Source organism: Berghia stephanieae, chromosome 2 (assembly GCF_034508935.2).
Source record: "Berghia stephanieae isolate SIO BIC M18660-M18661 chromosome 2, UCSD_Bste_1.3, whole genome shotgun sequence".
Taxonomy (NCBI): domain Eukaryota; kingdom Metazoa; phylum Mollusca; class Gastropoda; order Nudibranchia; family Aeolidiidae; genus Berghia; species Berghia stephanieae.
The window spans coordinates 88,018,312-88,040,811 of record NC_088361.1 but is presented as its reverse complement, the minus strand read 5'-3'; the positions used below and the strand labels follow the sequence as shown (position 1 = coordinate 88,040,811).

The 22,500-nt window shown below is 36.7% G+C and overlaps 1 protein-coding gene across 1 annotated transcript in view; it reads left to right on the top strand.

Annotated features, from left to right (window-relative positions):
• The window catches only part of LOC144965763 (lactosylceramide 1,3-N-acetyl-beta-D-glucosaminyltransferase-like), a 52,540-nt gene that overhangs the window by 5,604 nt on the left and 24,436 nt on the right, over positions 1–22,500 (top strand). The window lies entirely within an intron of this gene.

Sequence of the window (22,500 nt, the reverse complement as noted above, 5' to 3'; positions counted from 1 at the left end):
TTGATTCCTGTAAAGAATGAATGAGGATGACGTCACTCAGCTCTTTGTATGTTATTAAACTCCAAAGACTTCCTAAATTCTCTCAATCAGACTGGAGAGTGCATGAATATGACATTTCTCGGCTGTTTGTTATTATTTTATACCGCCAGTTGGGTGATTAGTTCTCACTAAATTATTTATGCTTTACGCTTAGCCAAAAAACTCAAAACGTTCGCCAGCCGGAAAAAAACGCACCACCACACAAAACTATATGTAACCTTGAAAGTTTATAGTCTGATTAATACAGTTTAGTGAGAACTACTAATAAAAATGGCTGGCTAAAAACAATAACAAAGACATGAGTGACGTCAACTTCATTCTATCTATTTCAGTCAGTGTATAAACTTTTAAGGTTACTCTTTTCTGTGTTAGTACATTGCATCTGGCGGGCAGGAATTGCGAGTATTTTATTCACATCCATAGCATCAATATACGATTAATGTTGACCATAGTTTAATGGTTGGTAAGATTGATATGCGGACAGAACTGTGAATATTTTACTTAAACGCATCAATAGCATTATTAAAAATGTAACTTATTATTATGTTTCATTTACAACGTGTCAGTTTTATTTGCGTCTTGTTTTCGGGCTCCCCTCGCCCCCACTCATGCAACATTTGAGGGATAATGTTTCTATCAGCAATATCGAACGACCGGGTATCGATAACAGATATGAAGTCAACTTGTCAATAAAAGTAACAATACGTGGACAAAGGTTGACCAGTTGACCATCGTTTATGCTAAAGTCTGAAATAAAATTATCCCCCCCCCCCTTCTCTCTCTCTCTCTCTCTCTCTCTCTCTCTCTCTCTCTCTCTCTCTCTCTCTCTCTCTCTCTCTCTCTTTCTCTCTCTCTCTCTCTGTCTATCTCTCTCTATCTCTTTTTTCCCCTTTCTTTCTTTCTTTAATGATACCTGGCATTGGAGAATACAAATACAGATATTATCTCTATTTTTTTTAGCAAATTTATATTTTACTGGTTTTCATTGATAAAATAGCAATAAAAATTTTAATATAGACACTAAACCAAGGCAGTGGGCTTAAAAAAGGATATGTTACTCATTTTTCAAAGCACTTGTTGATGGTATGCATTAGGTAAAATACTCACAACATCCGCCAGCCAAATAAAACGTACCAATACACAAAACTGTGTGTAACCTTAAACGTTTATAGTCTAATTGATAGGTTTTAATGAGAGCTAATCTTTAAAATGGCTGTCTAAATACAATAACAAAGACCTGTGTGGTGTCAACTTGTTCTATCTTATTTATAAATAGTGGTAACTGAGTAAATTTGACATTTTTTACACTATTTTGCGTACAACCTGGCAACCGAACCGCAGTCCCATAGTTAGAAATGAATACTTCATCATTTTCTTTTACTATTATTGATAGTATGCGTTTAAGTAAGATGACCTGTTCTACCCGCTGCTTAAAAGACTCAAATTAGATTAAATTTTAATCGCTCAAAATGTTGCCTATAGATAGTTCGAAGATGACTTCACTCAGGTCTTTGTTATTGTTTTTTGCCATCCGCGTTTATGAGTAATGCTCACTGAACTGTATTAACCCGACTATAAACGTTCATGGATACACACACTTTTGTGTGTTGGTCCGTTATACTTCCGGATGGCAATGTTATGAGCTTCTTAGCCAAGCGCATACTATCTATATTGTATCTTCCCATATTTTCAGTGTATGGTGAGCCTAGAAAGACAGTAAATCTTGAAACACGCTTGAAAGATGGTAATAAAAACCTTGGATAAGTTCTATATCAATGCTACATTTTAATGCGATATTTCATAATTTGTCCTAGATGTTGTTAGATATCTCTCCGTGTATATTTATAAAAGAAAAAATCTTGAGCACTCATATAACGCAAATGTTCAACTAGACAGGTCTGATAAACATTCGCTTCAGACTAACAGACATGTGTCATATTTATTCATTTATTTATTAATTCATTCATTTATTTATTTATCTTGGATACACGCACTTCGGGCTATCAAAACCATTAAAAGCGATTAAAATTTAATAAACGTTTATTTACCTATCTATTTATATATTTTTAAATCCCGGATTGGTAACATCGACAGTATTACTATTTAGTCTGACCAAGAAGAGAGTGAAGAAAAAGAACAAGTGGTGATTAACGATTAAATCATATATTTTATACATTTATTGATATATGTGTGTGTGTGTGTGTGTGTGTGTGTGTGTGTGTTTGTTTGTGCAACGCTGCGTGACATTATTTATAAACTTTGATACATAATGTAGTGTATAAAGAAACAGTGAACGATAGATAGGTCAGATAAATATTTTCAAGTATCAAATGTTCGACAAAGATATAAAAGATGATAACTTATGGGTGAGTCAGTGACTACGTCCTGTAAAAAGAACAACCATCGTAAAAGTTGTGCCTTTGGAGACTCAACTCCAGTTTTATGTCCACCCTCCCTATGTTCGTGTCTTTATGACATTTTTGTGTCCATCTGTTGTTTTGGATCAGTACCCTTTCTTATAATATCAAGTTACTAGCGGCATGAACTGTGAACTATGTCGCGGTCAAGAGAATACATACAGTGCAGAGTCAACATATCGACAACGCTTATACCGACACCACGCTTTTATCGACATGCCATCCCGTATTTTGCACTAGGCTATATAAAATTAGTAAATGAAGATGTCACATATCGACATAAATTTTACCGGAAGAAGGTTTCATCGACAATGCTGTTTATCGATATCGGTAATAATTGTTCCAAAAAAAATAGAAAGATAGCTTTAGTGAAAAGATTGGACAGCTTTAGTGAAAAGATTGGACTGGGAGACCTATTCAGAATGGCCACTTTTATTTTCCTTCAGCTTTAGCACATTACAGCGTTATTGTTTTGTTTTGTTTTCTTAAGATTTAGGTTGCTAAGAAAATGAAGTCCTTTAATTCTTTTTTTTTAAATTGTCTTAGTAGTTTGGGGAAATCGGATCCATCGAGTCAAAGTCTATGGAAAGATATATTAAATGTATATTCATTGTACACCAGATCTGTCTGAATGTCATCTACCGGAATGTCATCAATCTCGTTAATCCCATGTTTGGCACTCCTACAGTTACCTGCCTTAACTTCCATTCTTGTCCTGCTTACACCAAAAGAATTCCTCTGTTATTGTCACAATTCCCACCAAGCCGTAATTAACCAGTTAACTGCCGTACTCTGAAAAAACTCGTTTTTCAAAATTTGGCCAAATTTTCAAATACGAGTTTTTCCAGAGTATGGCAGTTGAAAGGATAAATCTGGTTTATGAATCGTTAAACGGACAGCAATAAGTCAGTGTTTTCCACCCAACGCTAGTGTTTTGCAAATAAATACTTACCGTCTGTTCTTTGTAAGAACCCGACTCCGCAGAGATCTGGTTGGGCGACGTATTGCGACCAGGCTATCGGGCGGGTTTGCGACTGTACACGAATGCGGTAACGATTTCGCAGCATGGATCGAGCATTATACAGTGTGAGACCATTAGAACTTGCTGCTTGTTCTGTCAGATCCAATTACCATTGGGTGGACTACAAGATGGACTGAGTGGAGTCAGAAAATACAAAACAAAAAGACTGCATTCGAGTCCGGAGCGGTTCTTTACGTCGTTGTTGTCAGTTTAAAACAAAAAAAAAAGGAAAGGAAGGGTTGGGGGAGAGGAGGGATTTGCCCTTTACAAGTGTGTTAAACTTGTCTCAAAATATTTCCTCTTACTCATAGCTCTGCCAGCCCGATTAATTTACAAGCCATCAAAAAGGCAGGTGCTATTTATTGGCATTTAAAGTCAAAGGAAAAAATATCAATTTATTGTTGCAAACTGTAAGAATATCCGGGGCGTAGTTTTACTAGAGGCGCTTCCGTCTGGCGTTATCATCTTAAATTAAATTGAACTTTTATATGGCGCGATATCCACTAAACGTGCTCAAATTGCTTTACAAGGGGTCCCTGGCCAACACTTAACATGTAGGACGGGACATGACGCCTGTTAGGCGATATTATATGTTTTTCGGACAAAGACAACGCTGTTAACGGCCAGGTACTCATTTTACACGCGAGTACGGTGAGAGAATGTGAGTAAAGAGTCTTTTCCAATGACTCAACGATGCGCCGAGCGAGGCTCGAACCCAGGACCTTCCAATCCGAAAGCGAATGGCATACCACAAGACCACATAGGCGCACAACCATCGATATCGCTTTTTAACCAGTTCACCGGCGTGCTCTCGAAAGACTTAATGTAGTTAAAAATTTGGCCTGAAAATCCGTCCTTCTTATATCAATCGATTTAAATGACCCTCATTGTGGCAACAACTTCGCGAAGTTCCAGGTTTAAGTTTTTGCCAAGGTGAGGGTCTTTTAAATCGATCAATATTTGAAGGACGAGTTTTCTGGCCAAATCTTTTAAATACAAGTTTGTCTAGAGTACTGCAGCTAACTGATTAATTAAGCTCATAATTACATTCGGTTATTATGTTAAAATAATATGAACGTAGTTATATGAATGTCATCTGCAGACTTGACCTGTTTTTGTTTTGTTATCTCCTTGGGTCAAAATGTACTTCTCTACAATTCTGATAGCCCATCCAAATTGATAAGGTGTCCATGTCATCAACGTGTACTCATTTGAAGGTCTCAAAACCCAAATTGTTTTCAGCTCATTGTTGTAACGGAAATACTCTCAAACCAACCAAGGGGGGATATATATATATATATATATATATATATATATATATATATATATATATATATATATATATATATATATATATATGTATATATATGTATATATATATATATATATATATGTATATATATATATATATATATATATATATATATATATATATAGTCCAATTTTACAATTATTATTATTATTATTATTATTATTATTATTATTATTATTATTATTATTATTATTATTATTATTATTATTATTATTATTATTATTATTATTATTATTATTATTACGATCCGTTATTGTCCCAAGAGGCAAATTCTTTTAAGCTATCGTTTTTTTGTTGCTGTGTCCGTATATTTATTATATGTGTTTATGTGTGTTTGTAAATTGTTATATTGTTTTAACGTGTAAAAAGAAAAGTGTAAGGAAATGAATCGCCAGGGCATAATAAACTTTTTCCACCTCTTGGATCGTTATTGTAACCAGTACTCTGCCGTACTCTGGAAAGACGCGTATTTAAAAGTTTGGCCAGAAAACTCGTCCTACAAATATCGATCGATTTAAACGACCCTCGTCTTGGGAAAAAACTCTCAAACCTGGGACGTCGCGAAGTGCCAGGTTTAAGAGTGTTTGCCAAGATGTGTGTCATTTAAATCAATCGATATTTGAAGGACGACGAGTTTTCTGGCCAATTTTTTTATAAATACGTGTCTTTACAGAGTACGAACTGGTAAACCCCTGCTATTCTATTCGTTATTGCTGTTACCGTTTTATTATGTGTGTCTGTGTGTGTGTGTGTGTGTGTGTGTGTGTGTATGTGTGTCTGTTTGTGTGTGTGTGTGTGTGTGTGTGTGTGTGTGTAAAATTTCAGTGCATGTGTTTTTAAATTTTAATTTATTTTTATTTTTTAATGACATAACACGTCTCCAACTGGTATAGACAATTTGTAATAAAATGCAATGCAAGAAGAACCAGTCTGTCGGTATGTATGTATGTATGTTTGTATGTGAGTGTGTGTGCGTGTGTGTGTGTGTGTGTATTTGTTTGTGTGTGTAACTTTCTGTCTCTCTTCGTCTGTGATTGTATTTTATTTCTCTCAACCTCATCCCCTCTACTGCTCTCTCTCTCTCTCTCTCTCTCTCTCTCTCTCTCTCTCTCTCTCTCTCTCGCTCAGTGTGTGTGTGTATGTGTGTGTGTGTGCGTGTGTGTGTATGTCTCTCTCTCTTCTTCGTTTTATCTCTAACACAAAAACATACACACAATCACACATACACACATACACACACACACACACACACACACACACACACACACACACACACACACACACATCCACAAACCCACATTAAGCCAACAAAAAAGACAGAAAGAGAAATCACAATGTGTTCGTCACCTTACGAACCAAACTCGGCAACGATTTTTAGTATAAAAGTAAAATTGTATGCAATAAACGGCGACACAGCTGGTGCTAAATTGATACTTTTCTCGTCAATTATTTTGTCCTGACAAAAGGTACCACTTGATGAAATTCTTTAAATTAAATTAAATATATTGATGGCGTTTTGGCATAATAATCACAACACCCACCAGCCATTTAAACATACCAACACACAAAACTGTTCGTAGCCGTTAACGTTTTTGGTATGATGTGATTTAGGGAGAACTAACCACTAAAAGACTGTCTGACAAAAAAATAACAAAGGTCTAAATGGCATCAAATTCATTCCTTCTAGAGAGTAATTATTTTTGAGTAGATTATAGAATAATTTTCAAATTAACCGAGAATGGGAGAAGGTTACATGTACTTCAGTATACCTTAGTGTAAGAAAAAGATAACATTGTAACTTTTTTTGTTCTTTATATATATATAATATATATATATATATATATATATATATATATATATATATATATAGATGGAAAAAGCACTTTACTCACATTCTCTCTTCGTACTCAGTTGTAAAATGAGTACCTGGCCATTAACAGCGTTGACTCTGTCCAAAAAAAATCCCTGTTATATCCCTAACCGGCGTCTTGTCTCGTTCTATATGTTAGGTGTTGCTGTTGGCTACGGACCCCTTGTAAAGCGCTTTGAGCACGTTTAGTTATATATATATATATATATATATATATATATATATATATATATATATATATATATATCATATCTGTAAAATAAGTGAGCGCGGCATTCGACACCTTTTGACAGACCATCACACCTTGAGCTATGTGATCGAAAATCATTTCCATTATCACACTGTGAGATATTTTAAAAGACGTATTGATTTAGTTGAAATAGAGTTTGCTTTGTTGACATTATTGGTCCCTTTCATCATTAATATTTAGCCCGATAATCTATAGTTTGCTATTTGATCAATTTTATTTTATTTTTATTTTCCTTATCAATACCTGTGATACTGTTTATTTATTTATTTTTTATTTATTTATTTATGTTTGTTTATTTGCTTTTTAAAAAATATTGTTTTCTTACTACATTCGTTTATTTGTAAAGTGCTTTGAGCGCGTTTAGTTGAAATTGCGAACACTAGTGCTCAAGTTCGGGAGAGTGGGAAAGGAGGGGGGGGGGGGTTAAGCGCATTGAGCATAAATATAATTTAGAACATGCGCTATACAAGTGTCATTTCTTAAGATTGTTATCATCATCATCATCATCATCATCATCATCATCATCATCATCATCATCATCATCATTATCATTAATATCATTAGTAGTAGTAGTATTAGTAGTAGTAGTAGTAGTAGTAGTAGTAGTAGTAGTAGTAGTAGTAGTAGTTGTTGTAGTTGTAGTAGTAGTAGAAGTAGTATTAGTAGTAGTAGTAGTAGTAGTAGTAGTAGTAGTAGTAGTAGTAGTAGTAGTAGTAGTAGTAGTAGTAGTAGTAATAGTAAAAGTAACATCATCATCACCATCACCATCATCATCATTAGTATTATTATTAATATTATTATTTTATTATTATTATTATTATTATTATTATTATTATTATTATTATTATTATTATTATTATTATTATTATTATTATTATTATTATTATTATTGTTGTTGTTGTTGTTGTTGTTGTTGTTGTTGTTGTTGTTGTTGTTATTATTATTATTTATTAATTTATTTATTTATTTGTTTTAAGTTGATTTAATGGCCAACTATAAAAGTTACTCAAGCATTCATTATTCTTGATAGTCTTTATTGTCTTCTAAGTAAACCCGTGGAGCTGCCATATATTGTCAATTGTAAAATGAATCGAAAATAAATATGAATATATCTAATAGCTTCCAAAATTTAGCAAGGACCCAAAACCCTTCTTCACTCTTCTAAACGCCAATATTATATTGTAGAATGTAGAACGACGAGTTAGATGAAAGCCAATGACATGTGTGATGTAAGAGATAAAATGGATGTGTATAAGATTTGCAGTGATGGGCACAGTGTAGGCCTACCTTTCGCATCTTATCGACTTGAACTTGAAGTTGAACATATTGTGCGGCAGAAATTGAGATTTTTTAGCTTTTATATAGCGCAAATCCACTAAATTTGCTCAAAGTGCTTTACAAAGGGTCCCTTAACAACAGCAACACGTAACAGGTAGAACGAGACATGACGCCTGTTTGGCGATATTACAATTTTTTTTTTCCGACAGAGACAACAATGTTGACGGCCAGGTACACATTTTACATCTGAGTACGGTGAGAGAATGTGAGTAAAGAGTCTTTTCCAAGGACTCAACTATGCGTCGAGCGAGGCTCGAACCCAAGACCTTCTGATCCGAAAGAGAGTGTCATAGCGCAGTGCGGCTTTTGACTGAAGAGTGGTGTTGAGCCCAAAACAGTTTCTTGTTAACCATTTTGTTCTTTTTTTTTTTCAAATCTTTTATATTCATATTTTATTTGTCATTGTCTTTTAATATTTCCAATGAGATGTTTTAAATTAGTTCATTACAGTGAAAGTTGGACTTAAACGCGGTTGTTTTGAAAAATGTTTTCTTTATATTCGTTAGAGTTTTCTGGAATAGGAGAATGGAAAAAGGGGAAAAGGGGGAAGGGGGGGAGGGTTCCTTTTCAATTACGTATTACTATTTCTGGAATATACAAGTATTTGTCTCTTTTTATCCTTAATAAATTACAGAGGGGCGGGCTTTTTTTTTTTTTTTTTTTTTGTATTTCTGTTGTTGGTCTTGATCGACGTGAAAATATAATCAGGTCTGACATCCGAACGCAATTATGGGCCGAGTTCAACATTGTTGTAATGAACAATATTTTGCGTCATTTTGTGAGATTTCCATTACAAACATGAGCCCATTATAAATTGGGTTATCAGACCTGAAAATAAGTGCACGGCGTTGTTCTTGCATTTCTTATGGTTGTGGTTGTTGCCATTGTTGTCAACGTTTGTTTAGTTGACGTTGCTTCTGTTTGTCGTTACTGTTATTGTCTTTGTGGACGTTCCAATTATCTTAGAAATCTAGGTGGGGTTTCTGACCTCCCATTGTGGGCAGGGAGGCACTTACTATGTCTTCTATCCCCTTGTATCGGTTTTCCAACGTGCTTTCTGTCTTTGTCTTGGAATGAGATTTCTTGGTTTTGTCCTGGTTCAGGCCGGATACCCTGGTTGAGAGGGAAACAGTCAAATGTATAGTTAGTTTTGGGAGATCTTTTTTTTTTCCCTTGTAAATCATCTCTCTGTTATGTACTGTATTATATTTTGTTTGTTTCCGTATTAAATGTAATTTGTAAACAGTCGAGTATATTCCACGTAGTGGGGACATGTGCTTGTGTATGGATGAGACTTTTAGGTGATCTCAAACTAAGTACTTTGATAGTGTACTCTGGGAATCTACATCTATTTCCTATTGAAACCAATTCCCCTTTGTCTTCCCTATTCTTGTGTGCGTTTATTGTAATTCTAGAACTTTTTACTAACCCATTTTCTTACTTTTTACTGACGCTGATATGACCTTAATGTGTTGCAAGCGTCGTAAAACCAATAAAAACAAACAAAAACAATATCTTAGAAATGACGCATAATTTACATTATCGATCACCTTTGAAGCGAGCTGTTTAATTTCTTCATGGAATTATTTTTCATACCTTAACCAGTTAACCGTCGTGCTCTTGACAGATGCGTATTTGAAAATTTGGTCCGAAAACTCATCCTTCAAATATCGACCGTCATCTTGGTAAAAACTCTCAAACCTGGAACTTCGCGAGGTCTTCCTTAGTCCCAGGTTTGAGAGTTTTTCCCATGATGATGGTCATTTAAATCGATCGATATTTGAAGGACGAGTTTTCTGGCCAACATTTTTTTAACTTGTCTTTCCAGAGGGCGGCAGTTAACTGAATAATTAAATGCTGGTCTTTATTCTAATCCACTTTACAATTTTCCAGTTTTATTATTCTCCATGTATTTTGGTTTGTTTGTTTGTTGGGTTTTTATTGTAAGTTGTTTTTTCGTGGGTTTTTTTTTTTAGGTTGTTGTTTTTTGTGGTGGGGGGGTGGTGTTTTTTTTTTTGTGTGTGGTTTTTTTTGGTGTTTTTTTTTTATTTATTATTTTTTTTGGTTGTTTTTTTTTTTTTTGTTTGTTTTAGTTTGTTTGTTTATCCCTCTTTTCGGTAAGGCTTTTGAGTTAATGATCGTGTAACGAGCGACGTGTACATATATGTACAGGTTTATCATCCGCACTTAATCATGGGCCTAGTTTAATACTGTTGTAATGGACAATATTTTGCATCATTTTTTTATTTCCTTCAAAACGTTAAGCGTTGCTGTTGACTAGGGACCCATTGTAAAGCGCTTTAAGCACATTTAGTGGATATTGCCCTATATAATATATAAATGCTCTATTTCTTTTTTTTTTTTTTAAACAAACTTTGGAGCAGTTTTTCTACAGCTGTCGAATTCAAAAAATGAAAGTTGAGTCGTCAGTGTACACAAGATATCTCGGAAATCTTTGACTAATGGCAAGTTAATGGCTAGTTGGTCTTAGTTGGTGCTGAAGGACTACGTTTTTTTTAACAATCAGCGAGTACATACAGTAAATATGATAAGAATAGAAATCGGACGTCAGTTGCAATACATCGATCGACTTAATAGTAATCTAATGGTCTAGCTGACATTGCGTCATAATCGATTTCTACACCTCCATTAATTTAGCATGACATCGATTATGGATTGATCTGGTGTGTGGCATGGAAGTATTGCATATCGTGGCGTATGATGGTGGCTGATCAAGGAAATACATTCTTATTTCTTAATCAATTCCTTATTATTATCATTATCATCATAATCACCATCATCATCATCATCATCATCATAATCATCACCATTATTATTATTATTATTATTATTATTATTATTATTATTATTATTATTATTATTATTATTATTATTATTATTGTTTTTATTATTATTGTGTTTGTTGTTATTATTATTGTTGTTATTATTATGATTATCATTACTACTACTACTACTACTACTACTACTACTACTACTACTACTACTACTACTACTACTACTACTACTATTGTTATTATTATTATTATTATTATTATTATTATTATTATTATTATTATTATTATTATTATTATTATTATGTTCGTTGTTGTTGTTGTTATTATTATTATTATCATTATTATTACTAATTATTATTAGGGAGCTACTAGGTCAGGGCCGGACGTCCCGCTTGCTGAAACGAAATTGATGTGCATTTCGAACCCAACACCTCTCATTTCCAGGTGCATTGATCGCCGCTTAATCCTGTCTGACAGAGATTATTGCTTATGGCCTCTCAAGCTCATGCATTATTGTGTCCATAACAGCACCTTCCCGTGGTGTTCCCTGTTTCTACTGAGTTTGTTATGGGCGCGACCGAGTCCCCGGCGGTATAACCGGGTTAGGGAGTAGGTGGGACCCCTTCCTCTTAAGGTGCAGGAGTCAGAACCCACCGGTGAGTGGTACACGCTCTGCTCCTCACCCACCCACCTCACACTCATTCTGTAGTGTGGTGTCTTCTGTATGTCCTTACTCTTCTAAATCTACCCCTATAACTCATACTTTCCCCAGCCATTGATGTATGGCTCCACTGCCTTGTGGATACCTTCGAGAGGAGGAAAGGCTAAGGAGTAAACCTAACAGAAACCTGCATCCAAACTGATGCCAAACGTATCGCTGTGCGATCCTTTGGACCACACCAGGGAGGAAGAGAGGGAGGTTCTGGTTACTGGGCAGCCCAGGATTTCCACATACTTTGCCCAGGCCGCGCCCTGGAGAGGACACTCCAGTCTCACCTTCACCGGTGAAGAGTAACAACACGGAAGACAGCAGTCTACGAGTGATAAGTCCTTGCTCGATTGGCGTAGAGTTGGACGCGACGGGTTGTCTTCGACGGTGGGAGGGATCATCATAATCCTACTGGTCAGCTACCACCCGCCCCAAGCTGGGCAGCCCCCAGCCAGAAAGGTGTTGACCCGCCACGATCTGCCTGCTTCAGAGGGTGCCTGGAGCTTAGAGCTTGCAAGCTTGACAAGTGGATCGTTAAACTGTGTACCAGGCAAGCAAATGAAAAAGAAAACGAAGTCCCCAGCTCTTCGATTAGCCAGCTGGAATGTAAGAACTATGCGCTCAGGACTGACAGATGACCTTCAGGTCATGGACGATGCTCGAAAAACAGCAGTAATTGATCGTGAACTTAACAGACTGAACATCGACATAGCAGCCTTGCAGGAAACGCGACTCCCAGAGAGGGGATCCCTGAAGGAGAAACACTTTACATTCTTCTGGCAAGGAAAAGGCACAGAAGACGTTAGGGAGCACGGTGTTGGATTTGCAATACGCCATACATTACTTCCTATGATTGAACCGCCAACAGACGGCACAGAGAGAATTTTAAAGCTGCGCCTGTCATCCATGCAGGGTTCGGTGAACCTTGTTTGCGTCTACGCCCCAACACTGCAAGCTTCGGTTGAAGTAAAGGACCAATTCTATGAGTCATTAGACACCATTGTCAACAATATCCCAGAAGTAGAGCACATCTACCTTCTTGGCGACTTCAACGCGCGAGTTGGTGCCGACAAAGATTCATGGCCAACCGTTTTGGGGCACCACGGCATAGGAAAGATGAATGAGAATGGTCAGAGGCTTCTTGAACTCTGCTGCTATCGCAAACTATGCGTGATAAACACCTACTTTCAGAACAAGGCATGTCACAAGGTGTCATGGAGGCATCCAAGGTCAAAACACTGGCATCAGCTGGACATGATCATCACAAAGCGCGATTCTCTTAACAATGTTTGTAACACCAGGTCCTATCAAAGCGCTGATTGCGACACCGATCACTCCTTGGTTGTCACAAGGGTGAAACTGACACCAAAGAAACTTCATCACTCAAAGAGAAAGGGCCAGCCCAGGATCAACATCAGCAAGACAGCTTACCGAGAAAAGAATATAGAGTTCAACGAGCAACTTGAGAAGATTCTCAACACAGCTCATAGAAAAGCAGAACAAAACGCACAGGACAGCTGGAACTCTCTTAGAAACGCCATTTACAGCACTGCAGTTCTGACATATGGCAAAAAGGAGCGCAAGAACAAAGATTGGTTTGAAGCCAGCATTACTGAGATGGAGCCAGTCATTGATGCCAAGCGCAGCGCACTTGTCAAATATAAACATGAACCAAGTCAGAGGAACCTGCAGGCGTTGCGAGCTGCACGCAGCAAAGCACAGCAAACAGCTCGACGTTGCTCCAACGACTACTGGCTTCAGTTGTCGGACAACATCCAGCAAGCGTCTGACAGTGGCAACATAAGGGCCATGTATGAGGGCATCAAACAGGCGACAGGCAAATCTACAAAGAAAACTGCGCCTATTAAATCAAAGACAGGGGAAGCCATCACAGACAAGGACAAGCAGATGGGAAGATGGGTAGAGCACTACTTGGAACTCTACGCCAGAGAAAATTCGGTCACCCAAAAAGCGTTAGACGCAATTGAAGAACTGTCAGTACTGGAAGAACTAGACGCAGAACCAATTATGGAGGAGCTCAGCAAAGCAATCGATGCTCTGGCCTGTGGCAGAGCACCCGGTGACGACAGCATTCCACCCGAAATCATCAAATGTGGAAAGCCAGCCCTCTTGGAACCACTACATAAACTCCTGTGTCTTTGCTGGAGAGAAGGCAAGGTACCCCAGGATATGCGCGATGCCAAGATTATCACCCTCTATAAAAACAAGGGAGACCGTAGTCTTTGCGCGCGTTGTCCTCGCTCGACTGCAAGTCCTCGCCGAACGTATCTACCCAGAGTCGCAGTGTGGCTTCAGAGCCAAGAGGTCGACAGTGGACATGATCTTCTCAGTACGTCAACTTCAGGAAAAATGCAGAGAACAGCTGATGCCCCTCTACATTGCATTTATTGACCTGACAAAGGCATTTGACCTTGTTAGCAGGAAGGGCCTTTTCCAGCTGCTAAAGAAGATTGGCTGTCCTCCTCAGCAGCTTAGCATCATTGCCTCCTTTCACGACGACATGAAGGGCACCATCAGCTATGACGGTGGAGCCTCTGAACCCTTCCCCATGCGCAGCGGCGTGAAACAAGGCTGTGTCCTCGCACCGACTTTGTTTGGTATATTTTTCTCCTTACTGCTGAAGTTTGCATTCAAAGAGTCCGCAGAAGGAGTCCACTTACACACCAGAAGTGATGGGAAGCTGTTCAATCTGGCACGGCTGAGAGCAAAGACCAAGGTCCGCACAGTCCTCATAAGGGAAATGCTATTTGCAGATGATGCAGCTCTATGCGCGCATACCGAGGAAGACCTTCAGCGGCTGATGGACAGGTTTTCCCATGCATGCAGGGAATTCGGGCTGACGATCAGCATCAAGAAAACAAATGTAATGTGTCAGGATGTCCCCTCTATACCAGCAATTTACATTGACAACGAGGACCTAGAAGTCACTGATCACTTCACATACCTGGGCACAACCATCACCAGCAACCTCTTACTTGATGCAGAATTAGACAAGCGCATCGCCAAAGCTGCCGGTGTCATGGCACAACTGAGCACGAGAGTGTGGACCAACAACCAACTCACTTTGAACACCAAACTCAGAGTATACCAGGCATGTGTACTCAGTAGCCTACTGTATGGCAGTGAATCCTGGACAACATATGCCAGACAGGAGAACCGTCTGGAAAACTTCCACATTCGCTGTATACGACGAATTCTCGGCATCAGGTGGCAGGACAGACTCACTAACAATGCAGTGTTAGAAAGAGCGAACTCCCTCAGTATGCATCTCATGCTCTGCCAGCGACGTTTGCGATGGCTTGGTCACGTACACAGGATGGACGATGGACGCATACCAAAAGACATCATGTACGGTGAACTAACTTCTGGACGGCGAGCAACTGGCCGTCCAGCTCTGCGCTTCTATGATGTCTGCAAACGAGACATGAAATTGACAGGCATCGACTCAAACACCTGGGAGTCGCTTGCTGACGACCGCAGCGGCTGGAGATATGAGGTGATGAAGGGAGTGAAGAGGGGTGAGGAGAGGAGAAAGATGAAGTTTGAGGAGAGGAGAACAAGGAGGAAAGAGAGGCAGCAGATCCAAATACCAAACACACAGTCAAACTACGTGTGCAACAACTGCGGTAGAGACTGCCATGCAAGGATTGGTCTGCTGAGTCACACCCGTCGTTGCTCTCAACAGGACTGATGAGACTAAAGTCATACAGGGCGCAAACCATCGTCTCTTGAGACGGAAGGATGCCTACTATTACTACTACTACTACTACTACTACTACTCTACTACTACTACTACTACTACTACTACTACTACTACTACTACTACTACTACTACTACTACTACTACTACTACTACTACTATTGTTAGTATTATCATTATTATTATTATTATTATTATTATTATTATTATTATTATTATTATTATTATTATTATTATTATTATTATTATTATTATTATTATTATTATTAGTATTATTATTATGTTCGTTGTTGTTGTTATTATTACTATCATTATTATTATTATTACTACTACTACTACTACTACTACTACTACTACTACTACTACTACTACTACTACTACTACTACTACTACTACTACTACTACTACTACTACTACTACTACTACTACTACTACAACTACTACTACTACTACCACTACCACTACTACTACTACTACTACTACTACTACTACTACTACTACTACTACTACTACTACTACTACTACTACTACTACTGCTATTGTTAATATTATTATTATTATTATTATTATTATTACTATTATTATTATTATTATTATTATTATTATTATTATTATTATTATTATTATTATTATTATTATTATTATTATTATTATTATTATTTTTGTCATCACCATCATTATGGAAAGCTGAATAAAAGCATAGGATAAATTATACCTCGGGACTCGGGACTCTATGTCATCTATTATTATAATACACTGTCCGTATGTCTATCAGTATCATATTATGTTAGAAGAAAGATGGAAAACAGGTTTTACGTGTATTTCTCCAACTTCCTTGTTGACGAAGATTGAGAATTAACAACAACAACAAAAAAAAAAAAAAAAGGGGGGGGGGGGTAATGATGCCGCTTTGTTTAATTATGTAATTAATACTACTTATATAACTTATATGTCTAACAAAACACTTGTCATCTTTTAGGTCATACAGCGTGTTTACTCTATAGATTGAACGAAATTGACATCACTCAGCTCTTTGTTATTGTTTTTAGCCAGCCATTTATATTATCAGTTCTCACTAATGCTCTCAATCAGATTATAAACGTTCATGGTTCCACTTAGTTTTATGTGGGTTACGTTCTTATCCGGCTGGGATATTTTGTGATTATTTTAGCTAAACACATAGCATCCATAGAATCAGAACCTGCCAGTTGACGAAATGCGGCTATTTTGGTCTTTCGTTATAGCATTCGACATTGTAAACTGCCCTGACTATTGACCTGACTTGTCCCCGTTTCTTAGTACCTATCTAGAACCCGAGACAAAAATTTATAGAGACGCGAAACTTTTGAATTGGAAATAAGGTTTTAATAGCAGATGATGCGTAGCGATGGCAGGTCTTGTCAAGTCGGTAAACACCCTCCCGTTCATAATGTATACAATTGAAATTTGACACGGAATTTCGAAACATTCTACATTCAGATGTGATTCCTTGTTTTTTTTGTATTTTTTTTTTTTTTTTTTTTTTTCTTGTTTTTTTTCTTTTCTTGTTTTTTTTTTTTTTTTTTTTTTTTGCCTTTTTTGTGTTTGGTTTTTTGTTGTTGACTTTTTTTTTATTTTCTTTTTTTTAGTTTTAGTTTTAGTTTTTTGTTTGTTTGCTTTTTTTTACCAGTTAACTGCGTACCCTGGAAAGACACGTATTTAAAAATTTGGCCAGAAAACTCGTCCTTCAAATATCGATTGATTTCAGTGACCTTCATAATAAAAAAAAAAAACTCTCTAACCTGGGACCTCACTATCGGTATTTGAAGGAAGAGTTTTCTGGCTAAATATTTCAATTTGTGTCTTTCCCGAGTGTGGCACTAAACTTTTTGTCTTTATTACCGCATCAATGATTATGAATAAAAAGCATAATTGTTAAAATATTATTTCATTATTATCCTGGATCCTTTTATGTAAACGCATGGCTTCGCGCGCGCGCACACACACACACACACAAACACACATACACAAACACACAAACACATATACACACACATAAATGAATGAATGAATGCATTAATTATTATCGGTATAAATACATATTATGCATACATCGTTTATACAAAACAACCGCTATTAACAATGACAACAAAATATAAAAGTACTTATTTGAAAAAAAAAGATTAATGATGTATATTTTCTTAATAAAATCTGATATAAAATCAGTAAGCCCTTAAAGGCTTTTCGCCGAAATAAGAATTTTTAAAGGATACTTTGCACATAAAATAATTACTATATATTATACATAAAAATTGGCATGCATCACAGTTTCATTAAATACGAATATAAAATATTTAAGGGAACAGAAAACAGATCTGAACCAGTCTGAGAAGCTGCCATTTTTGTCAAAAGAGACTCTCAAATCTATTTGTCTCCGTTCTCATGTTGTCATTATTCCACGAAACTGAAGCAGCATAATGAAAGGAATGGGTTGTTTTGTCATTTGGGACATGAACAGTATTAATTGGTGTGCCTAAAATCATATTTTCTTTCTTGAAAAGTTACTAGATTTTCTAGACATTTTGGGGATGATTAAATTATGCTTGTGAAAAAAAATTTGTGAAGAATTTTGAATGTCTCTGTTGCCATAATTTGCTTTCGTTTGGTTTCAATGGGGATAACTTTAGCCACAATCACATCATCATCTTCATTGTCATCACGATGACGACCAACACAAAACCAATAAAACTAACACCAGCACCATCTCCTCCCCCCCCCCCCCCAACCCCTTGCCCCAGTCCTCATAATAAAGCACTACTACCGGTCAATACGGTCCTATATCACATAAAAGTCACATTTTTAACAATGATAATTATTTTAACCAAAATAATCAACCGCTTACACGGTATAAAAATATTATTTTTAAAGCACCGACATGTCAACAAATATTTCATGGATTAGGGCACTTTGTTTTAATATAGTACATAATATAGGAGGATTTGCATCTCCCTATTTTACACTGTTAGAGGAATTTCTGAATGCAGTTCTATATCAACATCGATTAATAGTGGTCTCGAGTTACTTTGTACCAAATTTGATGCTGTCATCACTAATTTGTACATTGTTACCCTAGTTCCCCTAGCTATTGTTAATAAGTTTTCGTAATCGCCGATATAGTCACTGTCGATGAATATGAGAGCCCGTTCTTGTATGAGTGGACAAAAGTTTAAATTTGATACACATACACATTTGAACAAATACAATTACACTTATGACGATCATATCCATATCACATATAATTTCTACCTAACTAGCAGATTGCTTGCGACTAGCGGTGTAGCCCTCGACATGGGTTTTCGCAGCTTTTGCCATTCGTAATTAGGGCAACAAATAGCGGAAGTCAGGTGTGGCTACATAGGTTTTCATTCATTTGCTACTCAAAACATTTAATTTGGGACCAAACTAAACGCAATTAAAACATTACTTACACTACTACTACTACTACTACTACTACTACTACTACTACTACTACTACTACTACTACTACTACTACTACTACTACTACTACTACTACTACTACGACCATTATTACTACTACGACCACGACTACTACTACTACTACTTCTACGACCATTATTACTACTACGACCACGACTACTACTACTACTTCTACTACTACTACTACTACTACTACTACTACTACTACTACTACTAATAATAATAATAATAATAATAATAATAATAATAATAATAATAATAATAATAATAATTATACTAATAATAATGATGATGATGATGATGATGATGATGATGATGATGATGATGATGATGATGATGATGATGATGATGATGATAATAATAATAATTCGACGACTACGACGACGACAAAAAAAAACCCAACAAAACAGCAGAAGCTGCAATAACAGTAGTATAACTAATAAAATTAATTAATTAAATAATTTTTCTGAGACTTATGTATGATTATTAACGTTGTTACTTTCTTGATTATTGTTAGTTGTTATTACTATTTCAATGTACTATGAATATTGTACATATATGATACATTCGATCATGACCAGTTTTCTATTACCAGTATTCTCTGACAGCATTTTCCGATTTTACATTACCGAATTGATATATTTTCCCTTACATCCAAAGTTGTGTAAAACTAACTGTCTGTGAATGATGAGTGCAAGCCATAGAATTAAACGAATGAGAATACGTACGAAGCCTAAAAAGTGTCCACCAATGAAAGCATTCAGCGCCATTATATCTTGGGCTGGGAATGTAAGCATTACCATTCATTCGGTCTCTATGTCAACATAACGACACAAGAAAAACAACAAACAATATCAAAATCCAAAATAAAATGGTTCAGAACTGCTGCGTATATTTATGCCACAAGGAAGCTGTCAAAAAATGAAGTTAGAGAATGTGTGTAATCATGTATTATAATAACCTATAATGTGTATTCCAACCACCACATCATCACTGTCACTACTACTACAACCACCACCACAATATCATCACTAACACTACTACTACACCACCACCAGCACATCATCATCACTACCACTACTACTACAATCACCACAACCACATCGTCATCACTACCACTACTACCGCAACCACCACCACCATATCATCATCATTACCACTACTATTACAACCACCACCACCACTACTACTACAACCACCACCACATCATCATCACTACCTCAACTACTACAACCACCACCACAATATCACTACCACTACTACCACAACCACCAGCACCACATCATTATCACTACCACTACTGCACCACCACCAGCACATCATCATCACTACCACTACTACTACAACCACCACAACCACATCGTCATCACGACCACTACTACTACTACAACTACCACCACCACCATATCATTACCATTATCACTACTACAACCACCACAACCACATCGTCATCACTACCACTACTACTGCAGCCACCACCACCACCATATCATCACCATTACAACTACTACTACAACCACCACCACCACATCATCATCACTACCACTACTACTACAACCACCACCACATCATCACCACTATCACTACTACTACAACTACAACCACCACCACATTATCATCACTACCACTACTACTGCAACCACCACCACCATATCATCATCATTGAAATTTATTTTTTTTAATTGAGCTTTATATAGTGCAATATCTACTAAATGTGCTCAAAGCGCTTTACATGGGGTCCATGGTCAACATTTAACATGTAGGACGGGACATGACGCCTGTTAGGCGATATTACAATTTTTCGGACAAAGACAACTCTGTTAACGGCCAGGTACTCATTTTACACCTGAGTACGGTGGAGAAATGTGAGTAAAGAGCCTTTTCCAAGGACTCAACTATGCGCCGAGCGCGAGGCTCGAACCCAGGACCTTCCGATCCGAAAGCGAGTGTCATACTACTAGACCACATAGCCGCATCATTACCACTACTACTACAACCACCACCACCACATCATCATCACGACCACTACTACTACAACCACCACCACCACCATATCATTACCTTTACTACTACAACTACAACCACCACCACATCATCACTACACACATAAACAAAAGAAACAATTTAAAAACATGACTATGACACGCAACCACTCACAACGAGGCTATACTATTTATCCTTTTCTCTATAATATAGAACAGGACAAGATAAACAAGAGCTTGACTCTCTCTACACTTCGCATTGATGTTTGTCGTCTGACGAGTTCAACTCTCGGTCGACCTGTCAATATTCCTTTTTGCCTAGGACGTAATCATTAATAGAATGTTGTGTGGTTTTGACCGTGAAGAAAACCTTAAGAAGTCACATTTATATCATTTTAGAGACATCGTTTTGAATAATTTTGAGTTAAACGAGCGATCAGGAAGTTATTTTCTTAGATTTCATGAACGGCCGATCAGCGCTTGTTTACTATAGTAACGCGATTCCCAGCCAATGTCTCAATGGCGGATATTTTTCTCATCGAGGCCGCTGGTTGGTTAGACAATAAGAGCACCGTACGGTTTCCATTGGGTAAATTCCTTGGTGCAAGCTATATGAGATTCTGTAATTATAAACTATTGTATAAGGCATTTATAGGATAATTCCTATATTAAGCCGTTAGTAAGATAAGATACACACAATTACTCAAACACACACACACACACACACACACACACACACACACACACACTTCCCTTTGCCCCAAGTGATGGCGGATGAGAGAGGAGCAAGCGGGCGTACATGACGGGGTATTTTTTTAGTGACAGAATATAACCCCGCCAATCCCTTCAAGCAATCTGGTAGTTAGGTAGAAATATATATATATATATATATATATATATATATATATATATATATATATATATATATATATATATATATAAGAGTAGATTTCCAAAACTCCCTAACTCCGTTTTTCCCATTTTCAGATATTGAGGATTATGTCCCCTAACATTTCTCATTCAATCTATTATTTTATCATATTTATAATTCAAATTCACACAAATCTAAGGAAAGTGTGTGCCGGTTGATATTTAATATAAAATTTACATTTCAATGTATTCATGGATGGAAAATCTCAAAAAGTAGAAGAATCGACTTAACGAGCTTTGGAAAACCAGCCTTCAGACACACACACATATATATATATATATATTGGTGGCGTTTTTATACACCTCCGATAGAGGTGTACAAAAACGCACCGTTTTATGCACCTCCGTTGACGGTGATGGTAAATTAATGAAAATATTGCTGCATACGTCCATGAGGTTTAAATAGATTGTAGTTTAGCACGCTGCCTAGTGATTACCGATGTACGTATATACAATGATAATAAATTAAAGAATAACAACAATAATTTAAAAGAGCAAAAGTAAAAAAAAACATGGCACACAAATACTGATCTCAAATAAATAAATAATTTTAGAACACAGTAATATCGAAGTTTTTGAAAAAAAAAAAAAAAAAAGAAGTAGAAAAGAAAGAAAAAAAGAAAAAACAATGATGTCTTT